Raw genomic sequence first — 19,517 nt, forward strand, 5'->3', positions numbered from 1 at the left:
AAATTCTTTTCTTTAAGAATGTTGAATATTGGCCCCCACTCTCTTCTGGCTTGTAGAGTTTCTGCCGAGAGATCTGCTGTCAGTCTGATGGGCTTCCCTTTGTGGGTAACCCGACCTTTCTCTCTGGCTGCCCTTAAGATTTTTTCCTTCATTTCAACTTTGGTGAATCTGGCAATTATGTGTCTTGGAGTTGCTCTTCTCGAGGAGTATCTTTGTGGCGTTCTGCGTATTTCCTGAATTTGAATGTTGGCCTGCCCTACTAGGTTGGGAAAGTTCTCCTGGATGATATCCTGAAGAGTATTTTCCAACTTGGTTCCATTTTCCCCCTCACTTTCAGGCACCCCAATCAGATGTAGATTTGGTCTTTTTACATAATCCCATACTTCTTGCAGGCTTTGTTCATTTCTTTTTCTTCTTTTTTCTTTTGGTTTCTCTTCTCGCTTCATTTCATTCATTTGATCCTCCATCGCTTATACTCTTTCTTCCAGTTGATCGAGTTGGTTACTGAAGCTTGTGCATTTGTCACGTATTTCTCGTGTCATGGTTTTCATCTCTGTCATTTCGTTTATGACCTTCTCTGCATTAATTAGTCTAGCTGTCAATTCTTCCACTTTTTTTTCAAGATTTTTAGTCTCTTTGCGCTGGGACGTAATTCCTCCTTTAGCTCTGAGAAGTTTGATGGACTGAAGCCTTCTTCTCTCATCTCGTCAAAGTCATTCTCTGACCAGCTTTGATCCGTTGCTGGCAATGGGCTGCGCTCCTTTGCAGGGGGAGATGCGCTCTTATTTTTTGAATTTCCAGCTTTTCTGCCCTGCTTTTTCCCCATCTTTGTGGTTTTATCTGCCTCTGGTCCTTGATGATGGTGGCGTACTGATGGGGTTTTGGTATAGGTGTCCTTCCTGTTTGATAGTTTTCCTTCTAACAGTCAGGACCCTCAGCTGTAGGTCTGTTGGAGATTGCTTGAGGTCCACTCCAGACCCTGTTTGCCTGGGTACCAGCAGCAGAGGTTGCAGAAGATAGAATATTGCTGAACAGCGAGTGTACCTGTCTGATTCTTACTTTGGAAGCTTCCTCTCAGGGGTGTACTCCACCCTGTGAGGTGTGGGGTGTCAGACTGCCCCTAGTGGGGGATGTCTCCCAGTTAGGCTACTCAGGGGTCAGGGACCCACTTGAGCAGGCAGTCTGTCCCTTCTCAGATCTCAACCTCTGTGTTGGGAGATCCACTGCTCTCTTCAAAGCTGTCAGACAGAGTCGTTTGCGTCTGCAGAGGTTTCTGCTGCTTTTTTTGTTGTTGTTGTTATTTAGCTGTGCCCTGTCCCCAGAGGTGGAGTTTACAGAGACAGGCAGGTTTCCTTGAGCTGCTGTGAGCTCCACCCAGTTCGAGCTTCCCAGCGGCTTTGTTTACCTACTTAAGCCTCAGCAATGGCGGGCGCCCCTCCCCCAGCCTCGCTGCTGCCTTGTGGTTAGATCGCAGACTGCTGTGTTAGCAATGAGGGAGGCTCCGTGGGCATGGGACACTCCCGCCCAGGTGTGGGATATATTCTCCTGATGTGCCTGTTTGCTTAAAGCGCAGTATTGGGGTGGGAGTTACCCGATTTTCCAGGTGTTGTGTGTCTCAGTTCTCCTGGCTAGGAGAAGGGATTCCCTTCCCCCTTGGGCTTCCCAGGTGAGGCGATGCCTCGCCCTGCTTCAGCTCTCGCTGGTTGGGCTGCAGCAGCTGACCAGCACCGATTGTCCGACACTCCCTAGTGAGTTGACCCCAGTACCTCAGTTGAAAATGCAGAAATCACCGGTCTTCTGTGTCGCTCGCGCTGGGAGTTGGAGACTGGAGCTGTTTCTATTCGGCCATCTTGCTCCGCCCCCGAAAACAGATTCTTATTGCACCTATGCCAATAACTATATTGCCATAGGTTAAAAGGATACTCACAAGTAGTTTCCAAATTCCAGAGAAATCAGGTATAGAGAAACAAATATGCTCTAAATTTTGTTCACAGGAGTATACTTTACTCAATTGCTGAAAGCTGTAAATAGCTCCAAAAAAGTTTCCTTGACTCTGAGAAACAAAATAAAGGGTCAGCAATGTTTTAAGCAAAGTTAAAAAGATTACCTCAGTTTTCTATTGGTTCAGTTAATTCAGTTTATTCCTGTTCTGTTTGATATTCATGAACATTCTAGCTCTTCATGAGAGTTCTGAAAGTTGTTTCCTCTATTCTAGTGTTATAATTTTCAATTAGAAACCTGCATTTAAGAACACCTGCTAGACTTCTATAGTTGATTATAAACCACCTCTAAAGAGGATTAAAACAAGACAGTTGTCTGTGAATGACAAAATGTTTTAGGACAGTCACTATTAAAGTCACAGTTGATAAGGAAATATGATAACTTCTGTGGCACACAAAATTTTATATAATTTTAATTATTAACAACATATACTAAGTCATATTAGAATTACAGGAGTTTCCCATAACCTTGGAACATATACCAGTAACACATTTAGGGAAATATAGTTCCAAGACATTTAATAATTTCACATTTGATAATGCTTCCTGTGTGACTTTTATACCAAATAAGCCAAATTTCACTTTTACACTAATGTACTATGAATATTAAACTCAATATTCAATAAAACCTTATATACATATTTACCCAATTCTAATGTGTAACCATAAGGTAAGAGTCTTATAAACCTTGTATAACCCTTTACATTTTTTTTTTTGGAAAGAGCTGATCAAAAAAACCTCTTGTGCTTTTATTCCAATGTTTAATTTATGGAAAAACTGAATAATACCCCCTTTGACTTTAGCCAACATGTTCACACACAAAATCTCTTACAATTAGTTTTTATGAACCTTCCACAACTTGTTTAAATCTTTAGATAATTTTCTTACTTAAAACAATCCGTTAACACCTTAATCTAGGCAGAAAAAAAGTCCACATTCCCATGACTTCTTCTCATCTTTCACCAAAACACATTTTACTTTCTTTACACACCTTCCATGCAAAATTGTTTCTTTAGTAGATTTAATTACATGTTATAATGTTAACTCTTAGAAACTTTTATTTTTGGTGGAAACCTTAGTAAATTTCAAATTTTAATTATTCACTAGGTGTGGAACCTAGCCTAGGACACACCAAGCACAAGTGCAGATAAGAGTTGACTCTCCAGCATAGCTAGGGGTGTGGCTAAGTCCACGTGTCCCAGGCCTTATCTAGAATCAAATGGCTTTGAGGTAGGTAAATTGAACAATTTTCAAAAGTCAAAGAAACAGTTTGACCTTAAAGCATTTAACAAATCTGATATCTGACCTTAATTTAGACCAAATGTCTACATTTTCAAGACATTTTATTTTACCAATAATCATTAAAACTGTCTTTATTTCCAAAAGATTACTAAAGTTATGTGAACAGAAAGCATTAAGGTTTCTGTTGTTCTGACAAAATATTTGGTTTAAGTGCTTATTTTTCTAAGCCAATTAATAAGAGCTCTTTTATATATAAACGTACAACACATATACAGTCAGAAGATTCAGCACTTGTAAGATTTTTCATTTACCAGTTGCTTAATTGGATTATAGACTTCACGGTGGAGCCCTTGGAAGAACAGGGCCAGGAAAGCATGCATTTCTAGGGCTAAATAAACAGCAAATAAGCAGCTGAAGGCAAAGACAGATCCCCAAAATTAAGGATGCCATTTTAGACTGGTTCCTGAATTCCCAAAAGGAGGGAAATAATACAGGAGAAGACAGTGCAGTGCTTCTACTCTGCATTTCATTACAAGACAACCCAAAGTCAATCAGCCCATTTTGTATCAGCCATCCCTCATGGGAGTCTCGTCTCCCAGTGGGGGTGTGGGAATGTTTCCTTATCTTCCAGGTGGCCAAAAGTATGCTTCTCTGATCCAAGTATGCAAAGAGTTAAGTATCCCTTCATAACTACTATTAGCCATCCCTTAAAATATATTTCCTCCTTAGTTAGTTATTATACACCAAAGCTCTCTCATAATGTGATGTAATTTCTGATACCCCAAAACTCAAAACGATCAGACAACACAATGCAAAACAGAACAGAGCCTTTGATTTTTGAGAGGGATCTATCTGCTTTTAATTCCTGGGGTTTCATGAAGAAAACAGAGCTTGTTTCGTTGTTGTTGTTTTTTCTCCCAAAACGGGGTCTGTGGCACCTTCTCTGTTTTCCCAAGGACTTCCAGGCTACGAGAAGTTACCTTAGGGCCTCTCATTTGTGCATTAAGAGTGGTAAGACAAAAAAAAAAAAAAAAAAAAAATGGAGAAAAATAATTCAGTCGAGTGAGAAGAAAAACCTTTTTCCAGAAAGACAAGTTCCAAGAAGAGAGAAACATAAAGGTCTTTAAATTGTATCAATAACTTGTTTATCCACTTTTAATTAAGCTGATTTTAACCATAGCACTCTTTAATAAAGTCCTTTTAGAATTTAATATGCCAAATGGCCAATATTTCTGGCTTTTGAACTTCACCAAAGGTCACCTCCTAGGTGCTTAGAGAAAGGAAAATTTAAGACGGTCCACAGAGAAGAGACTAGACAAGGTCATGCAGTTATTAAACCAGTAATTACTTACTTCCTAGGTGGGGAATCGAACCTGGACAGCCACCGTGAAAATGCAAAACCTTAGCTAGTGAGCTATAGCAAGGGGCAATCTCCACTTCCTTTCCCAGAATGAGTCAGAGTAGTTAATTTTGAGCTTGCAAAGGCTTTTAACTATTTAATATAATTTTTAGAGCTAACTATGACATGATCCCTAAAATTCTTGTTCCCTGAAGGCAGAGACCAAAAGAAAGTACTGCCACGTAGTTAAAAGGTAAAGCTCCCAAGGGAATAAAACAATGTGGAGACTTCATTCAGTTTTTCTGTTTGTTCCAGGGACCTGTAGCTAAGTTTGTTACTGACCAGCTTGCTGGGTCATCTTGAAAAGTGGGCTTACGGGGTTCTAAGCCCATTTTTAATCCTGAAGTACATGGAAAAACGAATTCATAGCACAAAATACACCAGTTTAAGGCTAGCCTTAGAATTCTTTTTCACATTAATCAAAACTTTACAGAGGAGATACACACTGATTTTTTTTTTTTCCATTCATTCAACTGTTTGCACAGAGAGAGAGAGAAGCCAGAAATCTGACTGCTGAGAAATTCTTATCCTTTTGCCCAGCATGTCAGGCTTATGGGTTCCCTTTTCCTGAGCAGCCCTAGTGATCCGGCTTGCCGACTTGCGGCACCATCGCCCTGGGGACCAAGCTGGGACCAAGCTGCACCATAGGGAATATTATTATTTTTTCATTCTGGCCAGAGCAAAATACATGTGATAAAACATAGACATTAGCTACTCTGCTTAGCACCCAATACCAAACTGGCAAGGCTTAAATTTGCCCCCAGATAGGCCCCTTCATCTTTAATCCAACCTCGGACTTGGAGTTTCAACACATGGTCTCTGGGCAAGGTGGTTGCCCTAAGAGAAAAGAAAGGAAAAGGAGAGAGAGAGAAAAGCATTGTCTGTGGCAGGGTGGGGAAGGTGAAATGCCTAGGGAGGCCAGAGAAAGACCCAACCATTGCGGTGACACTGAAAATTTCAGGCGGCTGAGGCTGCTGTTGTGGAGGGATTTTTTCCCAGCAGTCCCATCAGCTCTCATGTTTCTCCTTTTAGGGAGGAAAAAGCTCCCCATGTACCACGATCCTGTACATGCCTAACCCAGTCACCCACAGCCATCAGCAAAGAGTACAAGACAGATTACTCCAAAAAAAATAGCAGTTGACATCCATAACGCCAAACCTGTTCTTAGCCCAGTGGGACTTTACCGAGAGGTAAAAGTCAACCAATTCCTGCTTTTGCCCAGGTTGATTTTTAACAAAAAACAAAGCGAAACAACATTTATTTTTAAATTTATTTTGACCTTCTTCTCATACAAAATTTTATTAATCTTCCTTCCAGTCTCAGCTCAAGTGTCATCTCCTCCATGAAGATCCGTATATCATTTCATGTATATCTCCCAGAAATTCTATATTATATATACCTCAAGGTATAACTCTTTGGGTAAACATGTTTGGCACTTAAATATTTATTCGTCTGCCATATTGCCTCACAAAAGTTTAGGCCAATTTGCTATATAAAGCTAGTTGTTTACACCATTGCCAACATTAGCTATTATTGAACTTAAAAATAAATGCAAGTTATCAGCAAAAATGATCTTATTGTTTTAATTTCCATTTTCCTGATTTTAGTTTGAAAATATTCTTGCAAGTGTTTTAACAAATTTATTTAAAGTGTAAAAATTAGTATGGGCAAAAATATCAAGAAACTTTTTTTGTTAAAATAATAATTTTCTATTGTTGAAAATGTGTAAGAACAGATAAAAGAATTTTTAAGGTGTCTGGATATAAGATCAATATGCAAAATCAATGATCAGTGGTTTTAAATTTAGTGAAATGGTATTAGCAAAGCAGTAATAAAACTATTTGTCTTTTATTCAACTTATATAATTAATAATTAGTAAGCATAGACATACAAAAATGAAATATAGGCACTATTCCGTACACAGTAAAATTTACACCTGATGAATTTAACTCTGGAAGTATTTGCTTGGGATAAACAGTGGCCACAAAGATAAACTCACAACGGCAACAGCTCAGATCAGTAAAATCTTAAACTATCTGCTTCAGAAAACAAACCCACCCCAAATTCCAAAGAGAATCTGGTAAAAACTATGAACACTCTCTGAGGAAACGCACATACACAGACACACATATACACATATAAACACATGCATGTACACAACTTTATATACTTTATCACATATAGTATCAGAGATCTCACTGAATAAAAACCCTAAGTTGGTAGAAAATATGTGTACTAGATAGTTAATTATTCTTATTATTCCATTTGGTATTCCTGAGAAGTGAGAAAAAGACATTCCCGGGTGATGGCATTATTTCTCTCCAGGTTCACAGACTCCTGTACATATTTGAAACTTGTGCATTCGTTTATGACCAAGTAAGCCTATTTTAAATGTATGTAATATATAATGCTTAGTTTGTGGGTCCCTAACATGTAGATAGCATTTTTAAATCATTAAAGGGAGAAGGAAGTAGATCGCGAGAAAAGAGTTCTCAGAACCAGTTCCTCAGTCACTCTGGAATATCCAGATCTTTCAGAGTATGAGAACTCATAAAAGAAGACCTACGAAGAGGAAAGTTTCTTTGGTACAAGGAAAACCAGGATATTAGGGAGTGTGATGTCATAAAGCTAAAAGAAGAAAGCATTTAAGACCAACGAAATGGTCAACTGTGATGAATGTTGCTGAGATGTTAAATAAATCACTTTTTTTTTTTAGTATGAAGGTTAAAAGACAAACGTATTTAAAGTAATAATACCACAATAATGTAATGGATAAACAATACAAAAAGACATAAATTGTGGCACTAAAACATAAAATGTGTGTGAGGGGATAGAGTAAAGTTGTTAGATATTTTTAGCGATCCAAGTTAAGGTGTTATCAGCTAAAATAGCTTGTTATAACTGGAAGATGTTTTATGTAAGCTTCATGGTAACCACAAAGCAAAAGCCTATAGTAGATACCCAAAAGATAAGAAGTAAGTAATCAAAGCATAACCACTAGAGAAAACTATCTAGTCACAAAGAAATATAGACACAGAAAAAAAAGGAATAAAAGATCTCCAAAACAACCTGAAAACAATGAGCAAAATAGCAATAGTAAGTCCTTGTTTACTAATAATTACCTTTAAAGTAAATGAACCAATATCTCATATCAAGAAACAGAGTGGCTGAATGGATTAAATAAAAAAGAAGGAAAAACAAAACCCAACTATATGCTGCTTACAAAAGACTCATTTACCTTTAAGGATGCATACATATTGAAAGTGAAAGGACACAAAAAATTCATGCAAATAAAAACCAAAAGATGGTAAGGGTAGCTACACTTAGATAAAAGAGACTTTAATAAAAAATGGTAAAATGAGACAAAGAAGATAATTATACAATGATAAAGAGGTCAATTCATCAAGAGGATATAACAATTATAAATATATATGTACCTAACACCAAAGCATCTAAATATATAAAGCAAATATTAATAGACCTGGAAGAAGACATAGACTGCAATACAATAACTCTAGGAGACTTCAATCCATTAATTTTGACAATAGACAGATCATTGAGACAGAAAATCAGTAAGAAAACAATGGACTTAAACTACACTTTAGACCAAATGGACCTAATAGATACATACAGAGAATTCCATCTAGCAGCAGTAGAATACACATTATTTTCAAAGGCACACAGAACATTCTTCAGGATAGGTCATATATTAGGCCACAAAACAAGTTTTAGCAAATTTAAGAAGATTAAAATTATAACCTAAATATTTTCTGATCACAGTGGTATGAGACTAGAGGTCATTAACAGGAAGAATCTCAGAAAATTTATGCATTCATGGAAATTAATATGCTCCTGAGCAACCAATGGGCCAAAGAATAAATTAAATGAGAAATGTGAAAATAACTTGAGACAAATGAAAATGAGCACCACATAACAAAACTTACAGGATGTAGCAAAAGCAGTTCTAGGAAATTTCATAGCAATAAACATCTACATTAAAAAAGAAAAAAGATCCCAAATAAATAACCTAATGCTACACCTCAAGGAATTAGAAAAAGAAAAAATTAAGCTCAAAGCTAGCAGAAGGAATGAAACAATAAAGATAATAGCAAAATAAATGAGAAAATGTAGTGAATATATACCACATTGGAGTATACCACATGGAATACTACTCAGCTATAAAAAGAAGTGAAATAATGGCATTTGCAGCAACCTGGATGGAATTGGAGACAATTATTCTAAGTAACTCAGGAATGGAGAACCAAACATAGTTTATTCTCACTTATAAGTGGGAGCTAAGCTATGAGGATGCAAAGGCTTAAGAATGGTACAGTGGACTTTGGGAACTTGGGGGGAAGTCTGGAAGGGAGGTGAGGAATAAAAGAATATGCATTGGGTATGGTGTACATTGCTTGCATGATGGGAGCATCAAAGTCTCAGAAATCATCACTAAAGCACTTATCCATATAACCAAACACTACCTGTACCCCCAAAACTATTCAGATAAAAAAAAATCAGTTAAAAAAGTAAAATAGGAACGCATAAGCAACTCTTGGATTTGCAACATTGAAGTTATTGCTGACGCTAGTAAGAGCAATGTCACTGGAGTAGTGCAGATGGTAGGTTATTGTGGTGCATTGAGGGGTTAACGCAACACAAAGAATTAGAGATGGTGACAATGTACAGATCCTTCCATGAAATTTTGTTTCAAAGGGAAGAGATAAACGGGGAGGTAGATGGAAAGAGATGAAAGGGCAAAGAAGAGATTTGTTTTTAAATTTATTTATACCAAGGCTTATTTGTATACTAGTGTGACTTACTCAAAAACAAAGGAGAAATTGATTGGGTAGAAGACTAAATTGCCATAGGATTAAAGTCCTTGAGAAGGTGGGAGATGATGGTATCCACAGCATTGGTGGAGGAACTGGCTTTAGAGTGGAGACATTCTTTTAAATGTGATAATAGAGAAGACAATATGTCAGGTACATACCATGGAAGATTAGTTAATTCAGAAGTAGAAATGAGCAAGTTCATTTTTTAATAGTTTATGCAATGTGAATTATGTTCATCAGCTGAGAGGTACGTGTAGGGAGAAGTGGCAAAGAGTGTTTTGAAAGAAGAAGAAAATAAGAAATAGCCATTTGGAAAGTGAGAAAGGAAATATATTAGGCAAGTCCAGTAGGAATGATGAGTCGTGGTAAATTGTCCTCTGAAATATGTGATCATAAATTTAAAGTGCGACCAGACAACATAGTTTTATAGTTTTATCCAGTAACAGCCACTCCATTTCAGGGAAGGAATTAGGGGAGTTCTTTTTCTACGTTTTGATTATGAATGGAAGAAGTGGAGTCAAGGAGTTAAGAGTGTTCGTGAAAAGATTATAATGATGGACCATGTAATTTAAATTGGGTAAAAAAAGACATAAAGCTATGCAGATAAACATGGATACAGAAAGGTCATATGCTCAATGGATTTTATATATTTTTGGAAAGAATTAGCAGTGAAAATGAATACAGTGTTACTGGAGTCATTATCAAAGAATAAGAGATGTGGTTGGGATGTTGACAGATGATGACAGAAGGTTTGCTGAGTGGCAAAGTCAAATGACATAAACTCCCCAGGTAGAGCAAGGTTTGAAATAAAGAGAAATAAGATGACTTGGAAACAGCAGTGAATAGCATGAAGCAACTTATCCCAACTCCATGAAAGACATGAATAGCCATGTCCAAAAGTCAATGTTGAAAGACATGAACAGTCACTGAACAGCATCCACTAAATAGGACAGCAAAGGAATTTTAGTATTGCCAGAGGATAGCACAGAAGATGAACGAAATTTTCAGAGAGGTTGAGGATATATAGAAATTTTCAGATAACAGAGCACCAGGCATGGCTCAAGGGCCAAAAGTAAAGAGGATTGAAAAGATGGGTCAGGTTCAGGGGAGTACAGAGGCCAAGGATGACCTGGGAGGTTTAGGCTTCTCTGATGGATGACATCAAGGTTGGGTTGGTCCAGAGACCTTGAGGGTAGGCAGATAATCAATTTAACCTGGGAGGTCTGGGTCCAAGGCTTTAATGACTGCAAGCTTCTGTTGTGTGCCAGGACAGCCTGGGAGATGGCTGCAAGTCTCCCTTCACAGAGGGCTGATCTTTTAGGTAGCAAAAAGTATGAGACAGTTGGGGTCTCTTGTCTCCTGCAGAAAAGTAGTACAGCAGACCATGGATCGCCTGTTTTGGCCGAAGTAAATGACTTTGAAATGACCTTTACTCTCCTCTCCCTCTGCATGATTCCAGAACACCAAGTGATAAAGGTTATTGACAAATCTTGGGAAATAATGAGCCTCAGCAGTTTCACTCTTTTCAGGTCTCTATACAGTGTCGTATGCCCAGGTCCCTCTTGCAGGGCACAATCTCCCTCCAGAATCCCCTGTGAAATATCACTCTCATAGAGATCCTCTCTGTGAAGAAGCTCTTTAGCCCATTTTACTTAGATCTTAATGTCTTCCAGACAGAGACTGTATCTGTGTTATATACTGTAGAGGTGGTAGTGATAAATTATTCTTTGCTCAAGACCAACAAGAATCGGTGAGAGAATGCATTTAAAAAGCAGAGACCAAGTCAGCCAGGAAGATATCTTTGGGTGGAGAATTCCTTCCTCTGTCTGGGAGATTGAAAGAAATGGTAATGGAGAGGAAATTACAAAGGCCCAGGAGCTGATTTTGAAACTGAAGTTCCATTGCTGTGATTGCTTAGACACAGTCCAAGTGCACTGCTAATCACACAGTCCTGGGGCACATGGCCAAGTGGCAGAACTGGGTGAACTGTTTGCCTTCTGTAGGTTCACAGGATAGAAAAAGTCTTCTATTATTGCGCCTGTTGAAAAGACCATGTTCTTCAACTCAGTGTATTCTTGACACTCTGTCCTTGAGTTCCTGGTGCTATTACTCAAAGGACCCATCAGATTTGTTCAATTTCTCCAGTAGCTGCAATTTGTAAGAACCCTGACTGTCACTTTAAGTATTTTCTAAATTCTTCCCTCATTACAGAAGCTTGAAAATAATAACCTCTTTTTAATGGGTGCAAATGGGCAGAGTTAGTTTAGAGTCAAGTTATTCGTCATTCTGGTCTCGGTCCTGCTACAAATTAGGTGAATGACTTAGAAGAAAGGCACTTTGCTTTGCTGGCTTTGTCTTCTCATCTGTAAAATAAAGGAATTGAGCCCTTTCCAGTTCTAACACCCTGTGAACCATAAAACAGAATTCCAAGAGGAGAGAGCAGTTTGTCTCCTGACCCTCTTAACAAGGAAAATTGTGCCCCACTGGCAATCAAGAAAATAAAAATTTAAAATCCATGTCATTTCAACTTTTGGTCATCAAGATAACAAAGTAAAATAAATGATTGTCTGGGCTATATTGAGTGCAGAAAAAAGACCCTCAAGTATCGTTAGTGAGAGTGTAAAGTGGAACATAAATTGGAAAGCAATTTGGCAATAGAATCAAGAAAATTAAATGCATACAAGTCCAACAATTCAACCTTTGAAATATTTACTTACATTTTATATAATAAAAATATGTACTGATTTATTATAAACAAAAAAGAACATAGAGGAAGTAAGTAGAGAAGGGAAAGAAGGAAGGAAAGAAGGAAGAAAGGAAGGGAGGGAGGGAGGGAGGGAAATCAGTCTTGGGCCATAGACATCCCATGTGTAATGCTGCATTCTGAAAACCAAATTATCCTTACATGGCCACACCTTTTGGGTTACGAATAAATGAAATGCAATCTTCGATAAAGTGGAAGTATGTGTTAGGGCCACTAGCATATGTATTTTGAGTTTTAAGTATTTTAATAATAATTTTGTGGAAGCTTCTTTGTATTTACTAATTCAACAGAAAATATGGAGCATCCACTAAGGGCTGAAAATGGTCTTCGGTATGCCTGATAGGGTAGTAAAAAATACAGATATTCTCTGCTCCATTTGATATGATATATAACATAAATGTTGATGAGAAGAACTTGGAGGTTACAGAGTGCTGAGGCAGGGAGCTGCTGTTTTTTTCTTTTTTAGGATGGTCATGGACAATCTTTCTGCAAAGGTGATATTTGAGAGTCTATCTGCATATGGTGATGAGTAATCCATGCACCTATCTAGGGGAAATTATGTGAGGCACAGGGAACAGCACATGAAAAGGCTGTGGGCAGGGCATCACTTGGTATGTTTGGGGAACCACCAAGAGGTTAGTGTAGCTGGAATGAAGTGAACAGCAGGGCTGCCACCCTGTGGTGTTATACAACCCACGTGAAGGCCACCATATGGTGGCTTTCATAGAGACAGTAGCAAAAAATGAGATCAGAGATATGCAGGAGGTGCAGAAAAAAAGATCAGAGAGTTGAAGTGGGTACAGATTATGTATGATCATGCAGCCGAGATAAAAAAATTTGGATTTTACTCTCAGATGGAAAATCACTGTGGAATTTTGAGTATAGTAGTGGTGTAATCCAATAAAAGTTTCAAAAGAAACTTTATTATGGCTCTATGTTAAGGGTAGACTGTAAGAGAGCAGGTTAAGGCAAGAAGACCTGATAGGCAGCTGAGAAAAACAACCAAGATGTCACATCATGGCAGCTTGGCTAAGGCTGGTTGTGGTGAAACTGAAGAGAAACTATCAGATTTGGGATCTGGGTTTCTCGTATGTTCTGCATAGGCCTGTTGAGTAGGTTGGCTTAGTTATGGTCTGTGAGATAGAGGAGTTGAAGTAGATGCCAACCCATTTTTTTAGTCTAAACAACTGGTAAAATAGAATTTTTGTTTTTTCATTTACTGAGATGAGAAAGAATGTAAGAATGCAGGATTATTTTTGTTTTCTGTTTTTAATTTTCTTTTTATTTCTTTTGTTCTTGGCTGGGTTGAATCAGGAGTACAATTTTTGACATATTAAGTTTGAAATGGATATTAGACATACAAATGGAGTTATTTAATAGGTTTTGTATATAAATGAATTGGATATGCTCCATTCTTTTATTCAAGTTTTTCTTTTGCCTAATGGCATGGTTATAACTTGGTTGTGTTTGGAGTTTGGTTTGGGGTTATATAAGAGAATTTAAATATAATTGTATATACTTAGGCCCTATGGGATTCAACCTTTAATTGATAAATGCATTTCGTGGTCATGTCAGCATCCTTGATGTATTTAAGAGTGACACACGCTGGTACAAAGAAAATTTTATTTTTATTTTTGTTTGAAAAAAAGTCTATACTTCTATAGGCTTTCTTTCAGATGGATTGATCCTATACCCAAGGAGCATTCCTTATAATGTTTCAGGTTTAAAAATATATGTAAAGTTGCTTACCAAGATTTGCCTCATTCAAGAAATGTGTTCATTCTACCATGGGAAGCAGGAGAAAAAGAACCTAATTGCCATCCTGAAGCACTTTACTGAAAATGTGTTCCAACTTTGTTTCAAGTCAATCCAAAGTGAAATCTTTCTTAAAATGAGGGAAAAAAGGGGATCATGATTTTACTATGAAGTACATCTGACTGGTTAAGCCAATAGTAAGAGAGAAATGATGATGGTTTTACTTTGCAGGTTTAGCTCATCTTTGACATTTCCTTCCAGAAAATGGAGTGTCTGCAACCTTTCACATATCTCATAGAGGAAGCAGCTGCAACAGAGCTGGTATTGGAGGCAGATGAGCCCTCACTTGTGATCAGAGGAGTTTGAGGGAAATTGGACATCTCACCTTTGGAATGTGGCATGTTTTTCTGAATAGAATGGTTATATCCTGTGGGTTTATGCAAAAGCTTAGTAGTTTATGAGGGATAAAGATAAACTAAGTTTGCAATATTTTTTAATTTTTTTTTTTTTTTTTTTTTTTTTTTACTTAGAGGCTGGTAATTGCTACAAATATTTAAATAACATATTGGCATTTATCTAGAGAATAGCAAATCATATTCAAACACACTGTAGGACAAGACGCAGGCACCTGCTTTAGTCAGGATTTTCTTTAGTTGTGAGAGAAAGAAACTCAGTGTCTGAGGCATGGAGGGAGTTTGTTGGCTTACACAACATCAAGTCTAGGGTAGGTAACAGGAGGTGAGGATGGAGCCAGGTGCTTCCATAGCAATGTCTGGAACCTGTCTCTCCCCGTCCTCTGGCTCCATGCATTCTGTCTTGGCTTTATTTTCAGACAGCCCCTTCCTTCATGGTGGAAAAGATGAATCCCAGCAGCTGCAGGCTTATAGTCCATTGGCTAAGCAATCTAAGAGGAAAATGGAGTGCCCCTTTCCCAGTGTCCTAGGGCAAAACCCAGGACTGTTCTGATTGGCCTGGCTTGGGTTGAATACTCAATCCTGAACCACTCTCTGAGGCCCAGGATGGAATTTTGTGATGGAGTGAGCAATGATCACATGCCCAAAATTGGAACTGCAGAATTAAAATGAGGATTATTAGCACCTGCACCATAGGAAGAGACTAGGTATTGTATTACAGTTTGCTAGGACTGCTAAAATCAGATATCATAGATTGAGAGGCTTGAAAAACGGAAATGTGTTTTGTCCAGTCCTGGAGGCTGGAAGTCCAAGATCAAGGTGTTTGCAGGTTTGGCTTTTCCTGAGGCCTCTCTCCTTGCTTACAGATGTCCACCTTCTTGCTATGTCCTCACATGGCTATTTCTCTGATGTCTCTTTCTCCTCTTGTAAGGACACCAGTCCTATTGAATCAGGTCTCCTTTATGGCTTCATTTCACTTTAATTACCCCTCTCAAGACCCCATCTCCACATACGGTCACATTGGACTTCAGGGCTCCAACATGTCAAATGTGAACTTGGTGGTGTAAGGGAGAGACACAATTCAGTCTATAACAGGTGCTGACTTTTCAAAAGGAAGGCTAGTCAGGCAGAATCCTGTCTCCACTGCAGCCTTAATAAACCTTGGGGATGAAAACCACGAGAAGAGGCAGCAGAAGGGTGCTCCAGGTACCAAGTGATAAGACATGGGGAATTCTTGCTCAGATCATTCAGGTGCTTCTTCCAGAGGACACTGAATAGTGTGGTCAGAGTAAGGAAGGGCATCCCAACCCACACATGGGCAGAGCTTTGATTCCTTGAATGGAAACCCTACACAGCTGTAATGAAAAGGTAAGACTGGGATACAGTCTTCTGACTTCTCGGATACAGTCTTCAAGCTTCTGACTTCTTACCTCAGTGTTCATCTACCTCCTCAGGCCAGGGTTCGTATTTCCTAGGGCTTGCTTTGTTGATTCTCTTACATGGAGTAAGGAATAGCCACCACTGAGGTCAGCATTCTTTGATGGCATTCTATTATTAAAAGTAGAAGAAGGAGAAGATGAATATCGATGGAGGCCCTAAGAATGACTGCAGTGGAGGGCACAATAATTCTTTTTCACTAATCTCCTCCTAAATTTCTTCTCAGGGAGAGGGGCCCACCAGAATACTTGAGTAGCTGCTCCCCAAATGTATATGGAGCACTGGATCCAACCTGCACGAGGGCTGGACTGTGGCAGGTATAGAAATGTGCTCCTCACATCCCCCTTCAAAGAAGAATTTGCTTCTAGCTGTAGGGAATGGGGTCACCAGGTGGCCTCCAGCAGTCAGCTCCCGGAGGCTCTGCTACTGTTGAAAGAGCTGGCTTGCCTACATTTATGTCCTTCCTGGTGATGCCTGAATCCCATGGATTTAAAACTCCTAGGGAATTTTAAAACAAACAAACAACAAAAAGTCCTAGCTAATTTAGCAAGGTCACAAAATGCAAAGTCACAAATCAAATCTGTTGTATTAATACATACATTAATACATGAATATTACATTCATCAACAACAATTTAAAAAAAGAAATTAAGAATCAATGCTTTCCTATCCACCTCCTAGAAACCTAAGGGAGGGGCACCAAGTTCTCAGGGTTTGCCTACATCTGGGGGTTTCATCTTATTGAAACTGTTTTGCTAGCCACCCATAGACCCTGCCCAAAAAGCAAGGAAGAGTAAATACAAGGAGATGGGGGATGAGACCAGAAACAATGTGGTGAAAGACATATTCAAACAGATTTTTATAAAGTTTTTTTTGGGTAAAGTACAAAATAACTTACCTCTTGTTTAATCCTAAGAAATCCTCAATAAAATTCACATTTATACTAATTGCCCTTAAAGTAGCTAGTCACTGTTCCTTTCTTAGGTTGAGGCTACTGTATTTTTCAATTTACAATAATTTCTCTATTGCCCAATTACTTAAAAATGGCTATAGGTCCCTTTGGGGGAAGGACCGGAGAATCGATTACCATGTATATTTCCATGAATTTTCAGGGTCCTTCATTCTGGACACCTGAGCACCTATTTAGCCAGTGGGTTTTGAGACTGAAAATGCTGACAGGCTGGAGCACTGGGCAAGGGCTCATAGTATTTTATTGGGGTCACTACCCTACCATTAGTCTCCTAATCATTCATCCTTTTTTTTTTTTTTGTTTTTTTTTTTTTTGTTTTTTTTGAGATGGAGTCTCGCTCTGTCACCCAGGCTGGAGTGCAGTGGCACAATCTCTGCTCACTGCAAGCTCCGCCTCCTGGGTTCACACCATTCTCCTGCCTCAGCCTCTTGAGTAGCTGGGACTACAGGCACCTGCCACCTCGCCTGGCTAATTTTTTTTGTATTTTTAGTAGAGACAGGGTTTCACTATGTTAGCCAGGATGGTCTTGATCTCCTGACCTCGTGATCGGCCCACCTCGGCCCCAAAGTGCTGGGATCACAGGTGTGAGCCACCGTGCCTGGCCCATCCTTTGTTTTTTTTTTTTTTTTCATTGAGTAATGCCCTGGACAGATGTCCATTGATTTTTGTCCCTCAGAATGTCATATTCTATTAATGATCTCCTCAACTGTCGATGACTGCCACTCTGGCTTTGCCTGCTATTGCAATAAATGTGACCTCATGACTTCTGGGTGATTAAATGTCACCACCTGACCTCTATTATTACCAGGTCTTGTTTCCCCCTTTACTATCAGTGAGTAGAGTTCTTCCATAACTGTGCCTCTTACCATGAACCCTGGTCTACAAAGGAGAGTGGCTGCTGAACTTTTTAAAATTCATACTGGTGACTCTTTCACCAGTGCATTCCTTATGGTCCTGGGGAATAGTGTATCCTCTGATCTTTTCCATGGAGCTTAATCATCTGGTGGATTTTCCCATTATATGTATGTATCCATCCCAGCACACTTACTTTCCTAAGCCTTTTAATCCCTTTCTACCATCTTCCACGACAATTATGGCACTTAAACTTCATCAGAGGGCGATGGCTTCTTTCAGAATTCTATGAGTCAACTTTCCTACAAGTTTGCACTATCTCCCTTGGTCTTTGCCTGGTTTTAAAGCATAGCATCTCAGGAGAGCACTCCCATGTCAGCACACTCTTTCCTACCCAGTTTCATATTCTGAATATCTTAATCTAGCATTCTCAGAGTCTATTTCCACACACATGTCTCCTAGATCTTGCCAGTACATATTGGCTAAATCTTTCAGCTCCCTTAAAGTATAGCCCATTTCCTCCTTTAGCAGAATCAGCTCACCCACAGCTAAGCTATGCTGTGATTTACCCCTATAGACTTAATGGCCCAAATTTGAGGTGGAGGAAGATTTTGAGTGGAGCACCTGCTGTGAGGGGGAGGACTCTGCATTGTCTTCCAGCATGGGATGGAGTGCTAACTCTTACTAGAGAAGAGTGGATAATTTATGCATACTCAGACGATTCAAGTGAGTCTAGAGAGTCAAAATCTTTGGAGCATCAAACAGATGTACCCATCCCACGTGTCAGGATCCAAGATTTTTACAAACAGGGTTTCAGATCTAGGCTTATCAGATCTACCTTAGTTGAGCATTTAAAATTCTTTGAAGTTCAGCCTTTTGGGTTCTTAATTCCTGGGCTTAATAATCTTCTGCTCTGCTGCTGCAGGAGATGAAAGCTTCTTTGTAATAGGTTTTCACTGCCCATTATGATAAGTCAGTTGTTAGTTGTATTCCAGTAGGGCATTAATGCCACTTAGCAATAGCCCTTCTATCTTGTTATATTTATATCTACTGTTTTATCCATGAGTCTGAAAATCCTGATCCATTGCATCCTCTCATCCATTGCCTTCCAATAGCAGACCATTCTAATTTATTACTGGTGAAGGTTCAACATTTGATCCACTTCCATGTGCCCAGGGCACGTGGTCTTCCACCAAAACCAGCTTAGGATTCTCATTGTCATCTGAGCAATGAATGATTCATCTCCAAAACTTCATCTTATCACCTGCTTTTTCAGAACACTGTCAGTACTAACTCTGAAGTTGAGCTCTCTGAAAGCAGATGTTGAGACAGACTGTGTGATACAAAATATTTAATAGGGATTAATCCATGGGAAAATAAGGGGGAAGAAGTTCAACAGGGTAGAGGAAGAAGTTGAACCGAGATCCAGGCAGACAAAACATTGGCCCAAATAGCAGGGAACTCTGGAGTTAATATTGCCCAGCTGGGCTGAAATAATTGGAACTTTGTACCTCTGCCTTATTTAGTCACCAGATGCAAGCTGCTTAAAACAGAATTAGGCAAAGCAGCTCTCTATAGATAAGGCAGGTCTTGAAGGAACTGATAGCTGGAGGCTGTGTGCCAATCCTATTTCCTATAGCTATAGTTGAAGTCCTTCCTTGAAAGGGGAACTGGGCAGTGCATCTTTGTGTCTATTACAGATATTGTCTCATGGATCCCAAGATACTGTTCCTTTTCTTTGTTTCTTTTTTCTTTCTTTCTTTCTTTCTTTCTTTCTTTCTTTCTTTCTTTCTTTCTTTCTTTCTTTCTTTCTTCCTTTCTTCCTTTCTTCCTTTCTTCCTTTCTTCCTTTCTT

Source organism: Piliocolobus tephrosceles, chromosome 4, assembly GCF_002776525.5.
Source record: "Piliocolobus tephrosceles isolate RC106 chromosome 4, ASM277652v3, whole genome shotgun sequence".
NCBI classification, from domain to species: domain Eukaryota; kingdom Metazoa; phylum Chordata; class Mammalia; order Primates; family Cercopithecidae; genus Piliocolobus; species Piliocolobus tephrosceles.